This window comes from Zootoca vivipara, chromosome Z (genome assembly GCF_963506605.1).
Source record: "Zootoca vivipara chromosome Z, rZooViv1.1, whole genome shotgun sequence".
NCBI classification, from domain to species: domain Eukaryota; kingdom Metazoa; phylum Chordata; class Lepidosauria; order Squamata; family Lacertidae; genus Zootoca; species Zootoca vivipara.
Window position 1 is genome coordinate 43,169,738 of NC_083294.1, and position 8,800 is coordinate 43,178,537.

An 8,800-nucleotide genomic window follows, 5' to 3' on the forward strand; every position below is an offset into this window, starting at 1 on the left:
GCATAAAACCCAGTTTGGTGGGGACCTACACAGTCATGACTTGCTTGCAGTCCACAAGCCAAGGTTAAAGGGATTACAGAGAGGTTCATGTCAACAGCACCCGCTAGTTAGCTTGCTGAATGCTGGGTTAATGAGTGAGGTTGTCACAGCATCCCAGAGAGACCTCCTGCCTCAGGCAGGTGCTTAAAGGTAAAGGGACCCCTGACCATTAGGTCCAGTCGTGACCAACTCTGGGGTTGTGGCGCTCATCTCACGTTATTGGCCGAGGGAGCCGGCGTACAGCTTCCAGCTCATGTGGCCAGCATGACAAAGCCACTTCTGGTGAACCAGAGCAGCACATGGAAACGCCGTTTACCTTCCCACTGGAGCTGTACCTATTTATCTACTTGCACTTTGATATGCTTTCGAACTGCTAGGTTGTCAGGAGCAGGGACTGAACAACGGGAGCTCACCCCATCACGGGGATTCGAACCACTGGCCTTCTGATCGGCCAGCCCTAGGCTCTGTGGTTTAACCCACAGCACCACCTGCATTAAGGCAGGTGCTTAAGATGCTATTCATTGAGGTTGACAGAAGGGGAGGTAGCTGCTATTCCTTTGTTTTTGAAGCCTTGCATAGAAGCTCTGCAGACCAAGAGAGGTAACCCCCCTCCATCAGTACGACATGGTTCATACCTTATATGCCTTGCTTATAGGGTTGCAACCTTTATATCTTGTCATGTGCCTTTGACAGTTAAAAGCATAGATTGTGATCTTGTTACAGCTGTGTGTGTGCGCACACACAAAGATTCAGTATCAGGAATATATTCCTAATACTGAATCTTTGTATTCCATACTCCTTATATTTTGGAATCTGTTTTTTTTGGGGGGGGTATACTTTTTAAAAAAATCTAAAAATATTATTTTATTCTAAAAATCTGCATCCCTCAAACAAACTTAACATGCCCAACACAATTATTAAAAATAAGATGTTAGAGTACTCTCCTCATCCACCTCAAAATAGAAAAAATAGAAAAATAAAGCAGCAACTCCACAAAATTCAAATGTAGCAGTGGAGGAAGAATAGGCTAGGAGTGCTGGGCTAGGAGGACCTCTGGGAGACAAGGGTTCAAATTCCCATGCAGCCACCCAACTCACTAGGTGACCTTGGACCAATCACTATCTCTTAGCCTAAACTCCCTTGCATGGCTGTTCCGAGGATAAAAATGGGGAGAGGAAGAACCTTTTATGCCACCTTGAACTCGGAGAAAAGGTGGAATGTAAATGTAAACATTAAAAATACATATATTGCCAAACAAAAATAATGAGCAAAACAAAAAGCAGCAGCTCATGGAATGGGAATATAGTGTTCGGTTTCTGATAATTGGTTTTCATGGGAAACTTACAGATTCTTGCTTCACACAATTAACTCAAGGCAGTGTCAATTTACTCTTGGCAGAAAGCCAAGGTCTGCCTGGCCTGGCAACAACTCTCTCATTGGTTAATGACCAGCACTGAACTCTGTTATCTAGGAATGCTAGCACAGTTGTTTCTTGTTGGGTGTTAGGAGTAGGAGTGCTGCATATGGTGGGGGGGGGAGAGAGAGAGAGAGAGTAAGGATTTGATTTGATTTGATTTGTATGCAGAAACTCTGCTGGTTTTATTTTCTTTTAATAAATCCTGTAAACAGTTATTCTGCGTCTAGCCGACTAGTCATTTCCACCTCAACTAGCTTCTGCGCTGTGCAGGGAAACTCTGCTACGTTTGGGCTAAAGCCACTAGAGCTATGCCTGACACTTCAAAATTCTAAGATATAAGAAGAGCTGGATCAGGCCAGTGGCCCAATTAGTCTAGCATCCTGTTCTCACAGTGGGCAGCTAGATGCTTGTGGGAAAGCAGCAAGCAGGACTTGAGTGGATCCAAGTAACTGCTCTAACCCATCTTTTTATCCAAGTAACTGGTCTTCAGAGGCATGATGCTTCTGACAGCAGATGGAGAACATAGCCATCATAGCTAGTAGCCATTAATCATTTACTAATTTGTCTAATGCTCTTTTTACTAATTTGTCTAATCCTCTTTTTAAGTCATCCAAATGTTTTCCTTAAAAGCTGGAGAAGGCACCAAATACATACAGCATCAGGCAGCTCTCACTGGGGAGTGGGGCCATTCCATAAAGCTTATGACACCACAGAAAAGGCTCCGGGCAGACAGCAGTCCAAATTAGAGCCAGAGTAAGACCTGAGATTCTGAATGGAACACATGAATGGAGCACATCTTTGGGAGCAGCTAGCCTTTCAGGTCCCATTTAGAGCTGGGCCAGTCAACAAAGTGCCCTCTAGATGTTCGAATCTAGGCTACAAATCTCATTAGTCCCAGTTAGAATGGCTGTGAGCCCAGTAGCACAACTATGCAAATATGCTTCACTCAACCAGTCCTGCCCCAGCCTGTACCTAGCAAATGCATTGTGTACCAGCTGGAATTTCTGGATACTTTTCAAGCCAAGCTCAGAGGCTCCTGGCAAGTGAAATAACCATGCCCAGGTTTGATATTTACGCATCTACTGATGTGGTGATACCATTAACAATTGTGTGGGACACTGGCCTCCAACACTCAAAGGCCCAGGATCCACCTTCAGCAATTGGACCCACATTTCATGATTTCATACATACCAGTTTTCATAGGAATGTAGAAAGGTGGCTTACACAGAGTCAGACGGCCAGTCCATGTAAGTCAGTATTATCTACAGTGACCAGCAGCAGCTAGCTGTCAAGGATTTAACAAACTTTACTTTGAGAAATCGACACTGTACATGTTTGCACATGACTGATGCTTTTCTGAACGGTGCAATGGGCAAAATGTTCCTCTCGCTGCACAGGCTGTTTCTGCCATGGTATTCTGTCTATTTCTGTATATGCTTTTCCTGCATTGGAAGGATGGAGGTGTGACTCCTGGAACTAATCAAGTCCTGTTGAGGCAGAGGCAGCACTTAACGTCACGACATCTGCAATCCCATCCAAGGAAAATGAGCAGAAATTGAGAAAAATTGGAAGTCTAGCTCATTGCAATTATCTTCTGCTCTATCATATATATTTTGTTCTTATTAGCACTGCAGACAAAAGGCAGGCTGCCTATTTTATTAAAATGAAGCCGAGTAAAGTATTTCCAAAAAGAAAAAGGGAAATGGTAACAGAAAAGAATTACAAGCTAGATTCTTGTTGTATTTTCTCTGGCAATGATAAAGATGAAGATGATATTGATTCTGAAAAATAACAATAATAATAATAACTCTCTCTTGTGGCCCTTGAGGTGTATATTTTTAGAACCCATTTTATTTATGTGATTTTATATTGTCTTAAACTGCTTTATAATGTTGTGTTTTAATTGTTGTGACCCACTTGGGATCTCGGTGTGAAGGATGAGTGAACAACAACAAATATTAATAATGAGGAGGAGGAGGATAATCTGATGGTGATTATCATAATCCTAATAATTTATGGTGGTGGTTGTACTACCATCAATGCAATAACAATAATACTAATAACCTTTTCCTTCCCTGGGACAAAGAGGCTTAAGCAGAAGAACTGCCAAGTATAAATTGGTTATCAGTTCCAAGGATTGATTTACCTTTCTCAAAGAGGTTTCAGAGGTCTAGGGAGAGTGTCAGGAAACACATGCAGGGCTGGAATTGGAGGTCAGCATCGTCAGGCATCAGCCAAGGGCTCCACTGCCAACCTCCAGAGCCTCACTTGCTATTGCTTCTTCCTAATTTTATTTTATTTTATTCCATTTGTGACCACAGCCAAAACACCTGGCCAGAGGATCAGGATGTTGCACATTTAGGGCTCATGTCTTCACAGTGAGGCAGGTACAGGTGTTATTTTCACTGCTGCTTTTTGGTCTTCAGACCCTTTTCATGCTTGTTTAGTCTGTGCCGCATGGCATGTGTCTTCTTAGGCTGCTGGTCTATAGGCTTGTACTTCTTGCCTTTGCAGAACTTCCTGAGGTTTTCCTTCTGCGTCTGGTTAATGACTGTCAGCACTTTGGAAATCGATTTGTGAACCACCCAGATCTTGGGAGAGTTTGGAGACTGATCCACCAGTCACCTTGGCAACCTGCAGCTGAGAGAGAGCCACCTTGAGGTCATCTAGCTCCTTCAACAGCTCTTCCTTCTTCTTCCCTCATATGTAAGTCATGGGCTTTGATCTTGGCCATGGCTTTGATCTTGGTCCCAGGCTACCAACATGAAAAGCTTGCTGATTCTTAATTCACCACCTTGGAGCAGCAAAGCTGAGAGAGAATGAAGAGGACAAATATCTAGAGCGAAAAAAAGGTCCAGGAACAGAGAACATCTATTTGCGGTTCGAGGACCCACCCCCACGAGAAATAAAGACATAGTGACACATGGATTTGAGTTAACGGGTAAAATAAGGCCACACTCAGCGGGGGGGTCATATAAGGTTAACACCCCGAGGGTGGAGCCTGTTGACGCTAATACAACTGAAAGCTCCCCCTAGTGTCACCGGGGGTCGTGCCATGGCCCTAGCCCCCAGCAGCGCATTGGACGGGATCCACAACTGCCGGATCCCTTAAGGGGTTACCCCTATAAGAGGAGGGTTGGATGATGGCCACAACCAGTCCTCAAACAAACCAGACAACTCCATATTCCAATGCCTAACTGCCACCCGAGCCAAGAGGCTCGCCACCAATACCCTCACCACTGTAACCAAGCCCTAATGCTTCTTGTGATACGGTATCAGCTAACCAGATGTCATTTTCTTGATTGGAAAGATGCACGCCATCACCACGAAAGAGATTAACAGTAAATCTAAAAGATATCCCTTAACTGTTATTTCTGCCCCTGTTTGGGAATCCTTTTTAAACAAATACTTTATGTCACCAGAATCTAATTCTAACATTCGAGATGTCATACCTGACCATCTGCCTATCTGGCCGCCCACCGACCCAGATGAAATCCTAGAACTTATTGCCAAACTTAAGACTGGCAAAGCCCCCGGACCTGACTTAGTTCTGGCAGAAGCTATAAAATTCCACGCTGTTGGGTGGGCAAAAATTCTTGCCATCATGTTCGATGCTATAAATGCAACTGGGCAGGTGCCAAAAATATGGAAAGATGAGATTATTATTCCAATATATAAAAAGGGCTCACCCAAGGATCCGGGGAACTATAGGAATATTAGTTTACTGTCAATAATCGGGAAAATATATGCCCACTTCTTGTTAACTAAACTTACCCAATGCGCCGAGGATAACAACCTGATTGGTCCTGAACAGGCAGGATTTAGGCCGAATCAGTCAACCACAGACCATGTTTTAGTTTTAAACCATCTAGCCCAGAAATATTCCGCCCCTAGCAGAGGCCAACTCTGTGCGGCCTTTATTGATCTAAAGGCTGCATTTGATAGTATCCCCAGGAGATTACTTTGGGAAAAATTAGCCCGTTGGGGAATTGATGGAAGGCTCTTGTGGTTGATAACTCAATTACATGAAGGGTCAGCTTCTAGGGTGAGAATTACCCCTGACGGCGACCTCACAAACTCTATACCTATTAATAGAGGAGTCTGTCAAGGATGTATTTTAGCCCCTTTTCTTTTTAATTTGTTTATTAGCGACATGAGGGTGCCCCTGATGGAATTTCAAGAATTCATCCATGCTCCCCGCCTTGCCCAATACATATGTCCCCTTTTACTTTATGCAAACGATGCAGTGATCCTATCCTTCTCAAGAGTTGGCCTTAGGAGAGCTCCAAAAAATTTCAGTTCCTATTGTAAATCTAATCTCCTTACTATAAAGCATGTTAAGTCTAAAGTTTTAATTTTTTCTAAAAGTCAAAAAACTTATAACTGGAGATTAGATGGGAAAGCTATTGAGCAGGTCTTTAAATTTCAGTATTTGGGAGTTTTTTCCAACATAACATGGGTTGGAAGGCTCATCTGGCATATATCTTAGAGCTAAAGCCCTTTCCTTTGCGCTCCTGCGCTTTTTTTCTCAGACGGGGCTTTTCATATTCCATCTGCCTTAAAGGTTTTCAAGGCCAAGGTGATCGTGACTTTGGCATATGCGCCTCGGTCTCAATATGGGGGACCACTGTAAATCTAATCCCTCTGGAGGTGATTCAAAACCAGTTTTTGAGGCGGCTTCTAAAATTACCCCGATGTGTAAGCAATTCTGCTATTCATTTGGAATTAAATATTGTTTCCTTAGAAAATACTTCATGGAAACACATCCTCAGTTACTGGTTGACGTTATGGCACAAACTTCCAAACCTCCACTTGATACAGTGTCTCTGGAGAGATGACTTCTCCAGCCCTTTTCAGCCGAAGGGCTACATCCCCATCTGGGCAACCTCCCAGGGGTCATGTGCCAGTGGTGGGTGGGGTCAGAGGCAAAAGTGGGTGGGGCAATGAATATAAATCTTGGCTTTGTACTGTAGGGTAGTTTCTACAAGCATTCACATACACTCCTCTCTATCTGTCTTCCATTCAGAGAAGCAAGAAGCATGGACAGAGTTTTAGCCATGCAGGAGCACTCAAGCAGGGTGCAGGGGTGTGGTCTGGGAAAGGGTTTGTGGCCTGAGGAGAATCCTGAAAGCCAAATGGAGAAGCCTAAAGGGTCCACCACACCCCTGGACAAAAATGTCTCAATCTTAGCAAATAGATGCTTTTAAAAAATACAAAAGCTTTAAAAAAAACACAGGTGCCAAGCACCATTTCTTTTAAGGTAAGGTAGAGGTTTTCAACCTTTTTGGGTCCTTGGCTCTCTTCAAGTGCTTTCCCTTGGCAGAAAAGTGTCCTCAAACTTTTGTCCTCTGAATAGAGGAGGGAGAGGTGGTGATAAGAGACAGGGGCAGGATGTGGGCAAACTACTAACTCTTCATGGTGGGAACACAGCCTACACACAGAGGAAAGAGTCACATCTGATGCTCCACACCCTTTCCCTCTGGCCCCGCCCACATATGGGAATGTGGCGCTTGAACTGAATTTTATTCTCTGCTCCTGGACTGAAGCTATGAGCAGGTGTTCTTCCTCTTGTACCATCATGTGAGGAAGGAGAGCAGAGAGCAGGGGTCAGCAAACTTTTTCAGCAGGGGGCCGGTCCACTGTCCCTCAGACCTTGTGGGGGGCCAGACTATATTTTGGAAAAAAATATGAACGAATTCCTATGCCCCACAAATAACCCAGAGATGCATTTTAAATAAAAGGACACATTCTACGCATATAAAAATATGCTGATTCCTGGACTGTCCGCGGGCCGGATTTAGAAGGCGATTGGCCCCCGGGCCTTAGTTTGGGGACCTCTGGCAGAGAGTAATCCACACGCTGCAACTCAGCCTTGGGAAGAATATATTCCCTCCCCCATACAATTCAGAATGCTGAACTTCCAGACCTCTACAAGCGGGTGAGGGTTGTAGTTCTGCAACAGAGCACCTGCCTTGCATGCAGAAGGTCTCCAGGTAGGGCTGGGGAAGTCCTGTCTGAAGCCGTGGGAACCAGCTGCCTGTTGACAAAAACAATACTGAGCTGGAAGGACTATTGGTCTGACCATGGGCAGATTCTTATGTTGCTAAGTAGACAAGGGCCCCTGCTGCAGACAGGCAGCTCTGAAAACACAAAAAGGCTGAAAGGCCAGCAACAGTTACATGAGGAAGCAGGCAAAGCCAGGGAGGACATTATGCATGCCTGGAAAGGAAAAAAAACCTGAAGTGGGTGCAACATTTCTTTACCTGGGTTTCATAAGCTTTGTTGACCCATATTAATCAGAGTACCAAAGTTTGCACATCACTAGTCCTAGCTAGTCACTAGCTAGCAGGACCAGTGATCAGGGATGATGGGAGTTGTAGTCCAAGAACAGCTGGGGACAAAAGCTTGAGAAACACTGGGCTAGAGCATTGGACTAAGAGTGGAAGACCGAGGATTGAATCCCTGCTCAGTCATGAACCTTGCTGGATTACTTTGGGCCAGTCAGCCTGACCTACCTCACAAGGTTGTTGTGAGGGAAAAGGTGGAATATAAATGCAGAAAATAAAATAAAAAACGTTTTCCAAAACATTGATTTTGCTTCTGACCATTTTTGTTTCTCAGTGAGTAAAACAGGCTTGTAGAAGGAGCAGGGTAACTTGGTGATGAAGCAAGAGAGGGAGATAGAGGGAATGCAAGGGATTAGGGGGCTTAATCTACTAGCAAGAAGCTGATCAATAGTGACAATTCTCACAGTGCTTAATCAAACATTAAAGGCAAGTGGCAAGGCAGACAGTCAGTGGCTCGGGTTCCTGAACAATAAAAGCAAACAGACTGTCTTGTCAGGACATGTCAATTTATGGCAGGCTCCCTCGATGCCTCTCACTGAACAGAGTTTGGCTTATACAGGCAGCAAAGGGGCAGGCAGCAGGATGACTTCAACAGGGCTTTGAGGAAAATCCTTACGCCTTTCCAAAAATTACTCATTTTAAGTGTCTTTCTGGGAGTTACAGCTGGCCAGCTACTTGTTGTGACACCTCCTTCTTGCTTGTTCCCAGGTGAGCTGTGAAAACAAGAAGATTATTGAACTGTGGCCATCAGCCTTCCTTCCCTACTGATGGGCCATTTATCATGCAAATCGGCTCTAAGTCAGTGTACTTCCGAATACTATTCTCTGGGAAGCATTTAAGAATCTAAGAAGATCCTGGCTGCAGGATCAAGCCAGTGGCCAATCTAGTCCAGAATCTTGTTGTCACAGTGGCCAAACCCCACCACCTTCATGCTAACCTGTTTCAGTATTTTAACAGTATTTTAACCTGTTTCAGTATTTTAACCTGTTTCAGTATT

At 44.3% G+C, this 8,800-nt stretch overlaps 1 pseudogene; it reads right to left on the reverse strand.

Moving 5' to 3' along the window:
* Positions 1-3,858: 3,858 nt before the first annotated feature.
* Positions 3,859-4,190, reverse strand: LOC132591519 (large ribosomal subunit protein uL29-like; annotated as a pseudogene).
* Between the last annotated feature and the right edge of the window lie 4,610 nt (positions 4,191-8,800).